Raw genomic sequence first — 18281 nt, forward strand, 5'->3', positions numbered from 1 at the left:
CTTGGTTGAAGCTTTTGGAGCAGCAGAGGCAGATGACTTTGAAGCTTTTGCCTTCTTCTTCTTCTGCTTTAGCGGTGATGGAGCATCATCAGAATCAGCTTCTTTAGCAGATTGCTCCACAACAGCTCTCTGGGCAGCAATATGAGACAGAAGCCTGTCAAAGTTGGCGAAGGGGCCAATCATGTCCTCATTGGCTTCATGAGTTCCATCTGGTCTCGGAGCGGAGGGGCCAGGGTTGAAATTGAGGCCAAACTCCTTTTGGTTCTTAGCCACATAATCTTTTGCAAACTGGAAGGTGTGCTTGAAAAGATTGTCTTCACGACACCATAAGAGACAAGATGGGTCGACATTCTCAGGCTGTGGCCCTCTGGCCAAACAGGGATAGAACCCTTGTTCAATAGCTTCAACCTTGTTCTTTGGTACCAAGCCACGGTACAGACAGTCACCCCACGGGCACTTGATGGCATTCTTTTCAGCATATTCAGGTGTTACAAACATGTACTTGAACCATTGCTCTGCCCAATATCTTTGGATCCACTGGATCCGGTTCTTGTGCTGGGTGTAACTCTCCTCTGGGTCAGACTTATAGAGTTCATACAGATCATCAGGCAAATCAAGTGCAGTGTTGCCATAGTGTTGCATGCCTCCTTTCCTTGCAGACTTCTCTGAAGCCATAAGATTCAGACTGATTGGCTTCAAGGTAGTGAAAGGCTTCCGTCTGCTGGTCAGGCAAGAACTAGCTTCAGGAGATTCGATGTGACGCTGTAAGAATTCTGCAAATGAATGCAGACTATGAGAACCGGGGATTCTCCCACGGACATGTACCTGTGACAGCATTAGAGATGCGAGGGAAGGGGAAGAGGTCATATGCATTCTCAGAAGATTTTGAAGATAAATCAGTTTAGAAGACATTTACCTCATGGTGTGAAGACATTTACTTATTGAAGGAAGTTGGTTCCAGATTTGTACAAATCCGCGAATAGGTACAAGTGAGGAATCTAACTAATTTTGACGCATAAGTGAACATACTTTGCAATATATGAGATTCACAAAGAGATAGATCTAGATTTGGAAGTGTATAAACCACTTTTGGTTGAAGTGGATGGATTTGACAGATCGAAAAGACTGTAAAAAGTAGATTTTAATTACCACAGATGAACTGCTAGATGAAGTAGACGGGAGGCCGAGCAGTCCAATCTCACGCACCCTAACTTAGCGGCGGAAGATACCTATGACGGCGGCGGTGAGGAAGAGGTCCGCGACCGGCGCGAGGACAGTGTCGAAGATGTCGCAGCAACTAAGCACTTCGTCTCTAGCGTCGACGCGAGCTAGCGAAGGCGCTAGGGTTTGAGCGAGGTGGCGAGGTGGAACAAGAAATTTTGACCATGAGGGGTGTGTGTTTATAAGAAGGAGGAGGGCGGCGCATTGCAATTACGCAGGTGCTCCTGGCGGTTCACATTTGAGGAACACGTGGCGTGCATGCAACTTGTCAGGAGTTGATCTATGTTCCCACGCACGCCTGGATTGTCGGGTGGTCGTTCCGGCTTCTCCGGTTTTCAGGAAAAAGGATAGAACATTAAAAGTTGGTTGTAAATGTGTGTCTTTGTATCTTCTGCTGGCAAGGACCCAGAGAAGATATTCGACAAGTGTCAATAGAATGCACATGACTTGGACAGAAAGAATTTGAGGGAGTAGCACAGATGGGATTAGGGTCCGATCACATTCACTTATGTCAGAAAAATAGGAACATGAAGACATAGCTATAAGTGAATGATGTGGAGGACAGAAGACATATGCAAATATAATTATTACTAAAGACAAATAAACATTGCAAAGATATAGATTTGAAGATAAACCAATGTAGAAGACAATCCAAATGTGAAGATAATTCAGTTATGACGCCAAAAGAAAATCTTCAAAAAGTTTTGGTCGTGGCGTTACCCACCTTATAGGAAGTATTAGACCCAGACATGGCACACAATTGTCGTGGCGCTCCGAAGTCAAATTCCATGTTAATATATTCACACTCAGAGGGTAAGTCTTCATTGATTGAAGAAATACGTTACTTCGTGTGTTGCACATCTAAGTCATCAACATGCATAAGCGTTAGGATGTGTGTCCATTCACTGGACATTTGAGGATTCTAAGATATTTAGCTCACACCATAGCTTGCAAAACCACTTCTCATACAAGGGCTTAGTGAAGATATCAGCCAGTTGCTCTTCAGTGTTGACATGAATAATATCAATGTCTTCTTTGTTGACATGATCTCTGAGAAAGTGATGACGAATCTAGATGTGCTTTGTCTTTGAGTGCTGAACTGGATTCTTGGAAAGCTTGATGACGCTTTCATTGTCGCAGAAGAGTGGCACATTCTTCGTGTTGATGCCATAGTCCTTGAGAGTTTGCTTCATCCAGAGAAGCTGAGCACAGCACGATCCAGCAGCAATGTATTTAGATTTAGCAGTGGAGAGTGATACACAGTTCTGCTTCTTTGAAGACCAACAGACAAGAGATCGTCCAAGAAAGTGACATGTTCCTGAAGTGGACTTGCGATCAACCTTGTCACCAGCATAATCAGCATCAGAATATCCAACCAGATCAAATGTTGAGCCCTTTGGATACCATAATCCTAGTGTTGGGGTGTGAGCCAAATATCTAAGTATTCGCTTCACCGCTAGGTGATGCCACTCCTTTGGTGCCGCTTGGAATCGGGCACACATGCAAACGCTAAGCATAATATCAAGCCTAGATGCACATAAATAGAGAAAAGGACCAATCATGGAGTGGTATACCTTTTGACCGAACTCTTTACCATTGTCGTTAAGGCGGAGATGACTTTTGGTTGGCATTGGCGTCATGTACCCTTTGCAGTCTTGCATTCCAAACTTTTTCAAGCAATCTTTGAGGTATTTTTCTTGTGATATGAAGATGCCATTGCACTGTTGACGGATTTGAAGACCAAGGAAGAATTTCAGCTCCCCCATCATGGACATCTGATTTGCATCATGTATCCAAACTCGTCACTATATCTCTTATCAGTGCATCCGAAGATAATGTCATCCACATATATTTGGCACACAAATAGTTCACCATCATATGTCTTCGTGAAGAGTGAGAGATCTAGTGAACCAGGTTTGAAGCCTTTGCTCAGGAATTCCTTCAGTGTGTCATACCAAGCGTGAGGTGCTTGTTTGAGGCCATACAGTGCCTTGTTGAGCTTGTACACCATATCAGGATTTTTGGGATCTTCAAAACCAGGCGGTTGAGAGACATATACTTCTTCTTCAATTTTTCCATTGAGAAAGGCACTCTTCACATCCATTTGATATAGAAGAATGTTGTGATGGTTTGCATAAGCCAGCAGTATGCGAATGGCTTCAAGCCGAGCCACGGGAGCAAAGGTTTCATCGAAGTCTATTCCTTCCACTTGTGTGTAACCTTGAGCAACGAGGCGAGCTTTGTTTCTGACAACTTGTCCAAGTTCATCTTGCTTGTTGCGATAGATCCATTTCGTGCCAATGACATTGTGCTTGCGAGGATCAGGGTGTTTGACAAGCTCCCAGACATTATTCAGCTCAAACTGTTGAAGCTCTTCTTGCATAGCTTGAATCCATTCAGGTTCCATGAAGGCTTCTTCGACTTTCTTGGGTTCAGATATAGAGAATAAATCAAAGTGACCACATAAGTTTGCTAGTTGTGTAGCTCTTGATCGAGTGAGAGGTCCATGAGCATTGATGCTATCAATGATCTTCTCAATTTGGACTTCATTTGCAACCCGAGGATGAGCTGGACGAAGATTTTGATCTGGCTAACTGTTGTCTTCATCTTCAGCATTGGCTTCGGACTGAGCATTGTCTTCAGGTTGATTAGATGCAGAAATGATGATCTCATCCTCAGTCTGTTCCTCTGTGGGTATGATTTCTCCAGTACCCATTAACTTGATAGCTTCACCTGGTGTAGCTTCATCTAGCACATTTGGCAGATGCTCTCTTTGCGAGTCATTAGTCTCATCGAACTGCACATCCACAGTTTCAACCACTTTATAGTGAAAGAGGTTGAAGACTTTGTAGGTGTGCGAGTCCTTTCCGTAACCAAGAATAAAACCTTCATGTGCTTTCGGTGCAAATTTAGACGTGTGATGTGGATATTTGATCCAGCACCTAGCACCAAAGACTTTGAAGTAACTAACATTTGGCTTCTTACCAGTTAGAAGTTCATAAGATGTCTTCTTGAAGAACTTGTGAAGATATACTTTGTTGATGATGTGGCATGCAGTATCAATAGCTTCAGGCCAGAATTTGCTTGGAGTCTTGTACTCATCGAGCATCGTTCGTGCCATCTCAATGAGTGTTCTGTTCTTGCGCTCCATGATGCCATTCTACTGAGGTGTGTAAGGAGCAAAGAACTCATGTGTGATGCCCAAACTATCAAGATAAATGTTGAGGCCAGCATTCTTGAACTCAGTGCCATTGTCACTCCGGATGTGCTTGATCTTGATGCCATAATTCGTCATGGCCCAGTTTGCGAAGCGCCTGAAGACATCCTGCACTTCAGTCTTATAGAGAATGATGTGCACCCAGGTGTATCTTGAGTAATCATCAACAATAACGAAGCCATAGAGATGTGCAGTAGTAGTGAGAGTAGAGTAGTGAGTAGGGCCAAATAGATCCATGTGAAGCAGCTCGAAGGGGCATGAGGTAGTCATGATTGTCTTCAAGGGATGCTTGGCTCTTGTCATCTTTCCAGCTTCACAGGCACCACATAGATGATCCTTCTTGAACTTGACGCCCTCGATGCCAATGATGTGCTTCTTCTTCGCGAGAGTGTACAGGTTCCTCATGCCCGCATGTCCTAGTCGTCGATGCCATAGCCAGCATTCTGAAGCCTTTGCTAGAAGACATACGGCAAGCTGTGGTCCTGCTGAGAAATCTACCATATACAGATCACCTCTTCGATAGCCTTCGAAGACTAGAGATTTGTCAGATTCCATTAGCACAAGACAACGATATTTTCCAAATATCACAATCATGTTCAGATCACAGAGCATTGACACAGACATTAAGTTGTAACCAATGGATTCAACAAGCATCACTTTATCCATGTGTTGATCCTTTGAGATAGCAACTCTACCAAGACCCAATACCTTACTTTTACCAGTGTTGGCGAATGTGATGTGGCTCTTAGTAGAAGGACGTAGGGTTGAATCCATTAGAAGACTTCGATCACCAGTCATGTGGTTGGTGCAGCCGCTATCCATGATCCATTCAGTGGCTTTCGGAGTTGTACCCTACAGTGCAGTTAGCGGGATAAGCTTCACCAAGAGTATTGTGAAGCAGAAACATATAGCGAACACGCATATTATCAAAATTTAAATCCTGGTTGGGCATGATAGGATGCTCGTCAAGGAACCCTAGGACGAAATACATGATAAGACCATTTGAGCATTTTATCTTGCGTCCCACAAGATGTTTTAGGTCTCTAGCATTGTTGTCAGAAGATTTTGCTTTCCGGCTGGAGACCTTTCCCTGCAAAAGAAGTTAATTCTTCTTAACCACCCACGTCTTCAGGGGTGGCTTAGAAGCAATGAGTCTAAGTGCAGCATCTGAGAACTTTGGCTTGGGAGCCCTAGTAAATAGCTTCACAAGAGGAGAATAATACTCATAAGAATATGCAGAAAAGTTCTTAGTGTTGTGAACATAGCGGTTGGATGAAACACACTCATATTCATGAGTCTCATAGCGATTCTCCTGCAAAACATTGACTTTAGGGTGACCATAAGTGGTCCTCTGTCTGTATGAAGCCTTTGGACCATATGACGCCTTTGGCCGAGGGTTTGTCTTCTTCCTAGGTGGTGTCATGATGACATTCACGGGAAGCTTCTCAAGACAGCTTTTGGGCACCCAGATCTTCTTCTGGGGTGACCCATTCCTGCAGTTAGTACCAATGTACTTAGCAAACACTTCACCATTATGATTCTTAAACAGTTTAAAGTTTGCATCAAAGGATTCATCAATGACAATTGGATTAGCACAAGTGAAGCCAGATAAAGTAGATGGGTCCACTGAAGGATCCTTAGCAGCAACCCAGGTGGTTTTGGGGTACTGCTCAGGTGTCTAATATGAACCATCGACATTCATTTTCCTCTCGAACCCAACACCCTCTTTCCTAGGGTTTCGGTTCAGAATCTGTTTCTTGAGGAAATCGCACAGTTTGATGCCCTTTGAGGCTTTTGTACATGCCAGTCTCAAGCAGTGCCTTCAACCTAGCATTCTCATTAGCAATAGTAGTGGCATCCTTAGTAGAGGGGTTAGTTACCACATTGGCAGTTGAAGATATTGCAACATCAGAGGTAGTAGAACATTCAGCAACAGAGACAACATTATCGCGCTCAAGACACTTCAAGCATGGTGGAACAAATTCTACCTGAGCGGTATTGATCTATTGGGCGAGTAGTGAATCATTCTCCTTTGAAGATCTTCATGAGACGCTCTCAGTTTCTCTAGATCCTGGTAATCATAGGGAAGCTTCTCATGAGATGCTGAGAGAGTTTCATGACGACTTTCAAGATCTTCGTACTTAATGCGAAGACTTTTAGTGTCTTTGATTAAGGACTGAGTTCGATTCATTTCCGCGTCCAACAGGTCATCGCTTTTGTCTAGCAGCTTTTGAATATGTTCCATAGCAGTTTGTTGCTCAGTTGCAATTTTAGCAAGTGTCTTATAGCTAGATTTGGATTCACATTCAGAATCATCTTCACTAGAGGTTTGGAAGTAGGCATCGTGTGAAGTTACCTTGGCACCACATGCCATGAAGTAGTAGGTAGGAGCAGAGTCGTTGTCATCATCATCAGCTTTGGCTTCAACACTGCGACCATTGTCTTCAGTGTTGAAGATGGACTTGGTGACGAACGCTGATGCCAGAGCCAAGCTTGCCATGCTTGAGTCAGACTCCTCCCGAGACTCCACCTCTGCCTCCTCAGAAGCAGACTCCTCCTCTGAATCCATTTCCTTGCCAATAAATGCATGAGCCTTGCTTGATGAGGTCTTCTTGTGAGATGAAGACTTTGACGAAGACTTTGAAGAAGATTTTGAAGATTTCTTCTTCTTCTTATCATCAGAATCATATTCCTTGCTCTTCTTCTTCTTCGATTTCTTATCCCACCGAGGACACTCGGAAATGTAGTGGCCAGTCTTCTTGCATTTGTGGCAAGTTCTCTTCTTGTAGTCACGTGATGAAGTGTAACACCCCGGATACACCCGCCGGTTGTCATTACTCCTGGCGGGATCTAGACTGGCCCCACAGATCAATACTAGACTTTTCTGCGCACTTTGTCCTCACTCATGCGCACCCGGGAGCAACTTCCCGGTCGATCACCCATCGTGAAACTACTCCAAGCTGAGCACGCTTAACTTTGGAGTTCTGTCTAAATGGGCTCCCGGAAAAGAAGGAATTCCTTATTGATATGAGTAGTCTATCATCCCTAATAAGCCAGGCTATCACATACACCCCCACTCAGAGGAACCGACGTCCTCGTTGGGCCACATGAACGTTCCCTCTTGGCGCATACGTCTGTGCATCCAGTCCAGTACATGTGCAATGTCGTGTGCCACGACGGGTCACAAACGTTATGAACAACATGACCGCGCACCTGTCCGCAAACATCCGTGTAACCACGAGGGTCGGCTCTAATACCAACTTGTACTGCCCCAGACACACCCGTCGGTGGTCGTTACTCCTGGCGGGATCTAGACTTGCCCCGCATATCAATACTAGTCTTTTCTGCGCACTTTGTCCTCACTCGTGCGCACCCGGGAGCAACTTCCCGATCGATCACTCATCCTGAAACTACTCCAAGCTGAGCACGCTTAACTATGGAGTTCTGCCTGAATGGGCTCCCAGAAGAGAAGGAATTCCTTATTGATATGAGTAGTTTATCATCCCTAATAAGCCAGGCTATCACATTAAGCCTCGTCGTTCTTGGAGCTAGATCTTGAAGACTTGCTGAATCAATTCTTCTTGGAGAATTTCTGGAACTTTCTCACCAGCATTGCAAGCTCTTTGCCAAGCTCCTCAGGATCACCAGAGCTACAATCAAATTCTTCTTCAGATGAGTAAACAACCTTTGCCTTCAGAGCACGGGTTCGGCCATAGTTGGGGCCATAGATATCACGCTTCTCAGATAGCTGGAACTCATGTGTGTTGAGCCTCTCGAGTATGTCAGACGGATCAAGATCTTTGAAGTCAGGATGTTCTTGAATCATCAAGGCTAAGGTGTCAAACGAGCTGTCAAGTGATCTCAGAAGCTTCTTCACGATCTCATGCTTGGTGATTTCAGTGGCGCTGAGAGCACGCAGCTCATTGGTGATGTCAATCAAGTGATCGAACGTGAGCTGGACATTTTCATTGTCGTTTCTCTTGAAGCGGTTGAACAGATTGCGAAGAACATCAATTCTTGAGTCTCTTTGAGTTGAGACGCCTTCATTGACCTTGGACAGCCAGTTTCAGACCAGCTTTGCAGTTTCTAGTGCACTCACACGGCCATACTGCCCTTTGGTCAGATGACCATAGATGATGTTCTTGGCGGTTGAGTCCAGTTGAGCAAATCTCCTGACATCAGCAGCGGTGACGCCTTCACCGACTTTGGGAACACCAGTCTTGATGACATACCAAAGATCAACATCAATGGCTTCAAGATGCATGTGCATCTTGTTCTTCCAGTAGGGGTAGTCAGTGCAATCGAAGACAGGGCACGCAGCGGAGACCTTAATTATCCCTACAGTTGACATAGCTAAAACTCGAGGTGGTTAAACCGAATCACATAGAGCAAGGGATACCAATTGAAAGTGCTAGTTATTGACTACAAGGGGGGTGAATAGGCGATTTTTATGAAAGTCTTCAAAACACGGTTGCTTTGAAGACAAACAAGTAACTGAACCCAAATAGTAAGCAGCAGAATGAAAACTACACTAGGTAAGCATAAGTCTAACATACAACATAATGAAAGCATGAAGACTAATTGCAACTAGGTAGATAGGATCAGAAAGGTAGATAGTACGAAGCTAAACAGATAATAGTCTTCACAGTGTGAAGTCAAACAGATTAGACAAGTAAGCAATGACTTCATGAAGACAACTGTAAAGGAAGGAGAGTAGAGGATAGAACCAGAAGCTTGACGAAGATAAGGATTTGGTAGACCAGTTCCAGTTACTGTGACAACTGTACTCTGGTTAGGGAGGCTGAGATTTAACTTAGAAGACCGTGTCTTCATCTTATTCCCCTTGAGCTAAGGACACCTAGTCCTCGCCCAATCACCCTGGTAAGTCTTCGAGGTAGACTTCCAAACCTTCACAGGCTTCGTTCACCGGCAATCCACAATGACTTTTGGATGCTCAAAATGTGACGCCTAATCGGTTGGAGGATTCACAGTCCTCAAGTGTAATAAGTCTTTAGATCACGTAGATAGAAAGACTTTAGTGATGCCTAACACTCTTTGGCTCTGGGTGTTTGGGCTTTGTCCTCGTAAGGATTTCTCTCTCAAATGCTTCGAAGGTGGGTTGCTCTCAAACGACAAAAGGCGTGCACTAACTCTGAGCAGTCACCAATTTATGGTGTAGGGGGTGGACTATTTATAGCCAGGAGGCAACCCGACCTGATTTGTCCAAAATGACCCTGGGTCACTAAGGTCAGATTTCAAACACACGCGACAGCTTGGTTTGGGCTACAAGCAAAGCTGACTCATCCAACTCTGGATAAGATTTTCTCTCATTGTCTTCGCTCGAAGACATAGTATTTGGTTGAGCATCACTTCAGTCACTCTGACTTTGTTCACTTGGACCCCACTTAACAGTACGGTGGTTCCTTTGACTCAATAAGAAGAAAAAGGAAACTACGAAACAACTATGTCTTCACACTACATAGTCTTCAAGTGAATAGCTTCATGCGTCATAATCTTCGTCGTGAATGTCTTCACGAACCACCATTGTCTTCAATGTCTTCACACATTTTTAGGGGTCATCTCTGATAGGTAAACCGAATCAATGAGGGACACTACATATGTTATCCTGCAATTCTCACAAACACATTAGTCTCTCAACCATGTTTTTCATCAATACTCCAAAACCAACTAGGGGTGGCACTATGTAACACCCACGATGCGGCTATATCTCCCACGTGTCGAAGCACGACTTAGAGGCATAACCGCATGGTGGTTTTGTCGCAAAAAGGGTCATCTTCACACAATCCCATGTAATGAACAAGAATGGGATAAAGAGAGTTGGCTTACAATCGCCACTTCACACAATACAAAATTAAGATCATACATCATTCAAAATACACTCATAGACCGGCTACGGTCAAATTCAAATGAAAAGAAGACAACCCCAAATGCTAGATCCCTGATCATCCCGACTGGGCTCCTCTACTGATCATCTGGAAACGATACATAGTAACGACCAAGGACCTCATCAAATTCCCACTTCAGCTCAGTTGCGCCATCTGCGCTGGTATCCTCGGCACCTGCATCTGTTTTGGTAGAATCTGTGAGCCACGGGGACTCAGCAATCTCACACCCGCGAGATCAAGACTATTTAAGCTCATAGGTAGGAAAAAGGGGTAATATGGTGGAGATGCGGCAAGCACTAAGCATATATGGTGGCTAACATACACAAGTGAGAGCGAGAAGAGAAGCAACGCAACGGTCGAGAAGCTAGAAGCGATCAAGAAGTGATCCTCAAACTACTTACGTCGAGCATAACTCAAACCGTGTTCACTTCCCGGACTCCGCCTAGAAGAGACCATCACGGCTACACACACAGTTGATGCATTTTAATGAAGTCAAGTGTCAAGTTATCTACAACCGGACATTAACAAATTCCCATCTGCCTCATAACCGCGGGCAAGGCTTTCGAAAGATAATATACCCTGCAGGGGTGTCCCAACTTAGCCCATCACAAGCTCTCACGGTCAACGAAGGATATACCTTCTCCCGGTAAGACCCGACCAGTCTCGGAATCCCGGTTCGCAAGACATTTCGACAATGGTAAAACAAGACTAGCAAGACCACCCGTTGTGCCGACAAATCCCGATAGGAGCTGCATATATCTCGTTCTCAGAGCACACCGGATAAACTAAGCGTACAGGTACCAATGTAATCCAAGTTGCCAAGGAATGGTCCCGCACGATGCTCTAGTTTGGACCAACACTCGGAGGAGCACTGGCCCCGGGGGGGGGGGTAAATAAAGATGACCCTTGGGCTCGCGAAAACCCAAGGGGAAAAAGGCTTAGGTGGCAAATGGTAAAACCAAGGTTGGGCCTTGCTGGAGGAGTTTTATTCAAAGCGAACTGTCAAGGGGGTCCCATAAATCACCCAACCGTGTAAGGAACGCAAAATCAAGGAACATAACACTGGTATGACGGAAACTAGGGCGGCAAGAGTGGAACAAGACACCAGGCATAAGGCCGAGCCTTCCACCCTTTACCAAGCATATAAGGTGCATTAATTTAACAAGAGATATTGTGATATCCCAAAATATCCATGTTCCGACTAGGAACAAACTTCATCTTCACCTCCAACTAGCAACGCTATAAGAGGGGCTGAGCAAAAGCGGTGACATAGCCAAACAACGGTTTGCTAGGACAGGATGATTAGAGGTTTGACATGGCAATAGGGAGGCATGATAAACAATGGCAGGTAGAGCTAACATAGCGATAGAGCGAGTACTAGCAAGCAAAGATAGAAGTGATATCGAAGGTATGGTCATCTTGCCTGCAAGGTTCTCAGAGTTGTCGAAGGCTTGATCCTCGTTAGCGTACTCAACAGGTTCCTCGTGCATGTACTTGTCTCCCGGCTCTACCCAAAGCCAGAACACAAGCAAAGGAACCACAATAAATCACGGTGCAATGCACAAGCAACATGATGCAATACATGTCATGATATGCGAGATGTGATATGCAATGCGTATGGGTGCTCCGGGAGGAAAAATGATGAACAAGGCATCAACTTGGAAAACCAAGTATGCCGCTAGAAATATGAGATGATTTCGGTTGAAATCGATATAAGGATCACCGGGAACGGATGCACGGTTTGCAAATGGCAAGCAAAATAAGAATGGCACAAAGCTGCGATTAACAGCACGATGCTACTTAGAATGCAACAAGAAACTAGGCTACAGCACCCCAACATAATAACAAAGCATATGGCAGTGATCTACAGGAGATGCTTAACAAAAGAGGAACACTGAGCTACGGCTAAATCACATCATAACAGGTTCAAACAAGCATGACGAAAGTGCAAAAAATATCAGGTTGGGCATGGCAGAAACAGCATCACGAAGCAATGTTCAGAGCAAGTTATCAACATGCTACAGGAACTTATAATAGCAAAACAAGACATGGCATGATTCTACTCAAATCATAGATTAAAAATCCCTTAATGACCTTGAGCCAAAAAGGACCAGAAGATATGATGGCACCCATGTAAACATAGCAAGTTTCGTTAACAGATTCAGCAAACAAAGCATGGGATTGACAGAATTACGAAGGCATCTTCGCGAGCTCGATGCACTCACTATAGAGCATTTCATGATAAAATAAGCATACATCCATCAATAAGACATGGCATAGAAGCTATACATGGCAAGAACAACATCATAGCATACACGGATCAACTACAACAACCTTGGCAAAATTGAATAACATGTAAACAATCTGCCAGGAAACATTTTGAAGCAAATGTAGAGCACGAAAATGACATGCTAGACTACTCCATAATTGCAACCAGGGGCATGGATGGATAGAGCTTAACCATATGTTCAAAACACCCTTACAGAAGTATCTCAAAATATGCATGGATCTCTCTGTAGCATCATGTTTACATGGCATCAAAATAACAGCAGAACAGGGACTAAAATCAGTAATATCACGGAGCCTAGTTTGCATGCTTGTGCTAGTCACCACATTGATCACAAAAATACATGGCAAGTACCTGTGCAAAGAAAACATGGCATAGTTCAACTCACATGTAGGGCTCAAGTACATAAGATGCACACATCAATCATGGCAAAAATGACAAAAGTGCATGTTCTGATAAGAATCTGAAACTAACATCACATAGCCCTCTTCCAACAGCATTTCGGGCATCAAGATGAGCTCAAATGAAAATGATGCAATGAGATGAAATGATGTACTCTTCGAGACGAACAAATCAGTATGCTACACGCCCAAAACGGAGCCACGGGTGCAAAGTTGTGGTGCAATGAACATGTAACAAAATTACTGACAGAAAAAACAGTGGATTTCGGGGGAGAAGAAAGTCAACCCTAGGGTGGATCTGGATCCGGGCGCGCGGATCGAGGACAGCCGGTGCGAGTTCGTCGAAGGGCGCGGTGGTCGCCGGAGTTGGACGGGGGAGGCGGATCCGGGGCATCTCCTGCGTGGGGGCGCCGGATCTGGCGCCGGCGGCGGCTGCGGCGACCGAGGCGCGGTCGGCGGCGACCGGGCGGACGGGCGCGGCCGCGGGGAAGGCGCAACGGCGATGGGCGGCGGGGCGCGGCCGGCGGCGGAGCGCGGGGCGGCGCGACGTGGGCCGCGGGGGCCGGGAGCGGGCCAGGCGGGCCGGCGACGCGGGGCGGCGGAGCGGGCCACGTGGCAGCGCGTGGTTCGTCGCGGCGGCGGGCGGACGCGTCCGGTGCAGTCCGGACGTGTCCGGTGCGCGGAGGAAGGGGAAAACTAGGGTTTGATCCGGAATTTCGGAGGGGGAGGTGTTTTTATAGGTAGAAGGAGCTAGGAGTGTCCAAATGAGGTGCGGTTTTCGCCCACACGATCGTGATCCTACGACGGAGAGCATGGAAGTGACTTAATGAGTTATTGGGCTGTTTTGGAGGGGTGTTGGGCTGCAACTCAAAAGAGGCCTTTGCGGTTGTGCGGTTAACCGTTGGAGTACCAAACGAGCTCCAAATGACCCGAAACTTGACAGGCGGTCTACCGGTGCTAGACCAGGGCCACTTGGCAAGGCTCGGTCCATTCCGAGAACGTTTAACACCCGCACACGAAAAGAGACAAGAGGGGTGCGCCGGTGCATGTGGGAGTGTCGGATTATGAAACGGACAACGGGGAAAATGCTCGGATGCATGAGACGAACACGTATGCTAATGAGATGCACATGATGACATGATATGAGATGCATGACATGAATAAAATGCAAAAACAAAAGACAAAACCCAACCACGGAGGGAATAACATATCACATAGCCGAAAATGGCAAGAGTTGGAGATACAAAGATGGAAAGTTACATCCGGGGTGTTACAACACTCCACCACTACAAGAGGATCTCGTCCCGAGATCTAGGACTAAAAGAACTCCGGATATTTGGAACGGAGGTGATCCTCGCGCTCCCAGGTGGCTTCTCGGTCGGAATGGTGTGACCACTTCACTTTCAGGAATTTGATTGACTTGTTGCGAGTCTTGCGCTCGGTTTCTTCAAGAATAGCAACGGGATGCTCATGATAAGAGAGATCTTCTTGGAGGTCAATCTCTTCGAAATTGATAGTGCGCTCAGGAGTCTTGAAGCACTTGCGAAGCTGTGACACGTGAAACACATCGTGCACGTTCGCAAAGTATATCTTCACTCAAGTATATCTTCACTCAACCCAACCTCAACCTCAGGAAAACTCGATGGGTCGAAATGATTCAAGAGTACAATCCGAGTATTGAATATACTCCTGGCAAGGCAAATGTGATTGCAGATGCTCTGAGCAGAAAGGCTTATTGCAACAGTCTAATTCTCAAGTCATTTCAACCGGATCTTTGTGAAGCCTTCCGCAAGCTGAATCTTCAAGTTCTTCCTCAAGGCTTTCTTGCCAACCTCATAGTCTCTCCCACTTTGGAAGATCAAATTCGTGAGGCACAACTCCTGGATACCATGGTGAAAAAGGTGAAACGTGGTATTGACAAGGGCATTCCCAAATACAAGTGCTATCGCTTGGATGACAAAGATACTCTTTTCTTCGAGGATCGAATTGTGGTTCCAAAAGGTGATTTGAGAAAAGTCATCATGAATGAGGCACACAATTCCCTCCTATCCATTCATCCTGGAAGTACAAAGATGTACCATGACCTCAAGCAGTCATATTGGTGGACTCGAATGAAGCGAGAGATTGCTCAATTCGTGAATGAATGTGATGTCTGCAGAAGGGTGAAAGCAGAACACCAATGACCAGCTGGTCTCCTCCAACCTCTTGCTATTCCAGAATGGAAGTTTGACCATACTGAGATGGACTTCGTGACTGGTTTTCCTAAGTCCAAGCGTGGAAATGATGCTATCTTCATTGTCATTGACAAGCTTACTAAAGTGGCTCATTTTCTTCCTATCAAAGAATCTATCACAGCAGCTCAGCTGGCAGAGCTATACACCTCCAGAATTGTCTCCTTGCACGGCATTCCACAATTGATATCTTCAGATCGTGGAAGCATCTTCACTTCTAAGTTATGGGACTCCTTTCAGAAGGCCATGGGCACCAACATTCGTTTCAGCACAGCTTTCCATCCTCAAACAAGTGACCAAGTCGAGCGAGTCAATCAAATCCTTGAAGACATGCTCAGGGCTTGTGTCATCTCTTTCGGTATGAAGTGGGAAGATTGTCTTCCATATGCCGAGTTCTCCTACAACAACAGCTTCCAAGCGAGTTCGGGCAAGGCCCCATTCGAGATTCTCTATGGCAGAAAGTGCCGTACTCCTCTCAATTGGTCCGAGACGGGTGAACGCCAACTTCTTGGCAACGACTTGATCACAGAAGCTGAAGAAATGTGCAAAGTCATTCGTGAGAATCTCAAAGCCGCGCAATCGCGCCAAAAGAGTTACTATGATAGCAAGCATCGTGACTTGGCTTTTGAAATCGAAGACCATGTCTACCTCCGCATCTCTCCAATGAAAGGCACTCGTCGCTTCGGTATCAAAGGGAAGCTTGCCCCTAGATACGTGGGTCCTTTCAAGATCATTGGCAAAAGAGGCAACCTCGCCTATCAACTTGAGCTTCCGTCCAATTTTGCGAACGTGCACGATGTGTTTCACGTGTCACAGCTTCGCAAGTGCTCCAAGACTCCTGAGCGCACTATCAATTTCGAAGAGATTGACCTCCAAGAAGATCTCTCTTATCATGAGCACCCCGTTGCTATTCTTGAAGAAATCGAGCGCAAGACTCGCAACAAGTCAATCAAATTCCTGAAAGTGAAGTGGTCACACCATTCCGACCGAGAAGCCACCTGGGAGCGCGAGGATCACCTCCGTTCCGAATATCCGGAGTTCTTTCAGTCCTAGATCTCGGGACGAGATCCTCTTGTAGTGGTGGAGTGTTGTAACACCCCGGATGTAACTTTCCATCTTTGTATCTCCAACTCTTGCCATTTTCGGCTATGTGATATGTTATTCCCTCCGTGGTTGGGTTTTGTCTTTTGTTTTTCCATTTTATTCATGTCATGCATCTCATATCATGTCATCATATGCATCTCATTTGCATACGTGTTCGTCTCATGCATCCGAGCATTTTCCCCGTTGTCTGTTTCACAATCCGACACTCCCACATGCACCGGCGCACCCCTCTTGTCTCTTTTCGTGTGCGGGTGTTAAACATTCTTGGAATAGACCGAGCCTTGCCAAGTGGCCCTGGTATAGCACCGGTAGACCGCGTGTCAAGTTTCGGGTCATTTGGAGCTCGTTTGGTACTCCAACGGTTAACCGCACAACCGCAAAGGCCTCTTTTGAGTTGCAGCCCGACACCCCTCCAAAACAGCCCAATAACCCATCTAAGTCACTTCCATGCTCTCCGTCGTCAGATCACGATCGTGTGGGCGAAAACTACACCTCATTTGGACACTCCTAGCTCCTTCTACCTATAAAAACACCTTCCCCTCCGAAATTCCGGATCAAACCCTAGTTTTCCCCTTCCTCCGCGCACTGGACACGTCCGGACCGCGCCGGACGCGTCCGCCCGTGCCCTTGGACGAACTCGCACCAATCGTCCTCGATCCGCGCGCCCGGATCCAGATCCACCCTAGGGTTGACTTTCTTCTCCCCCGAAATCCACCAAGTCTTTTCTGTCAGTAATTTTGTTGCATGTTCATTGCACCACAACATTGCACCCGTGGCTCCGTTTTGGGCGTGTAGCATACCGAATTGTTCTTCTCGAAGAGTACATCATTTCATCTCATTAAATCATTTTCATCTGAGCTCATCTTGATGCCCGAAATGCTGTTGGAAGAGTGCTTCATAATGTTAGTTTCAGATTCTTATCAGAACATGCACTTTTGTCATTTTTGTCATGATTGATGTGTGCATCTTATGTACTTGAGCCCTACATGTGTTTTGAACTATGCCATGTCTTCTTTACAGAGGTACTTGCCATGTATTTTTGTGATCAATGTGGTGACTAGCACAAGCATGTGAACTAGGCTTCGTGATATTGCTGATTTTAGTCCCTGTTCTGCTGTTATTTTCATGCCATGTAAACATGATGCTACAGAGAGATCCATGCATATTTTAAGATACTTCATTAAGGGTGTTTTGAACATATGGTTAAGCTCTATCCATCCATGCCCCTGGTTGCAATTATGGAATAGTCTAGCATGTCATTTTCGTGCTCTTTTTTTGCTTCAAATAGTTTCCTCGCAGATTGTTTACATGTTATTCAATTTTGCCAAGGTTGTTGTAGTTGATCCGTGTATGCTATGATGTTGTTCTTGCCATATATAGCTTCTATGCCATGTCTTCTTGATGGATGTATTCTTAGTTTATCATGAAATGCTCTGTAGTGAGTACATCGAGCTCGCGAAGATGCCTTCGTAATCCTGTCAATGCCATGCTTTGTTTGTTGAATCTGTTAACGGAACTTGCTATGTTTACATGGGTGCCATCATATCTTCTGGTCCTTTTTGGCTCAAGGTCATTAAGGGGCTTTTGATCTATGCTTTGAGTAGAATCATGCCATGTCTTGCTTTGCTATTATAAGTTCCTGTAGCATGTTGATAACTTGCTCTGAACATTGCTTCGTGATGCTGTTTATGCCATGCCCAACCTGATATTTTTTGCACTTTCGTCATGCTTGTTTGAACCTGTTATGATGTGATTTAGCCGTAGCTCAGTGTTCCTATTTTGTTAAGCATCTCCTGTAGATCACTACCATATGCTTTGTTATTATGTTGGGGTGCTGTAGCATAGTTTCTTGTTGCATGCTAAGTAGCATCGTGCTGTTAATCGCAGCTTTGTGCCATTCTTGTTTTGCTTGCC

The sequence above is a fragment of the Triticum aestivum genome, chromosome 4B (assembly GCF_018294505.1).
Source record: "Triticum aestivum cultivar Chinese Spring chromosome 4B, IWGSC CS RefSeq v2.1, whole genome shotgun sequence".
NCBI lineage: Eukaryota > Viridiplantae > Streptophyta > Magnoliopsida > Poales > Poaceae > Triticum > Triticum aestivum.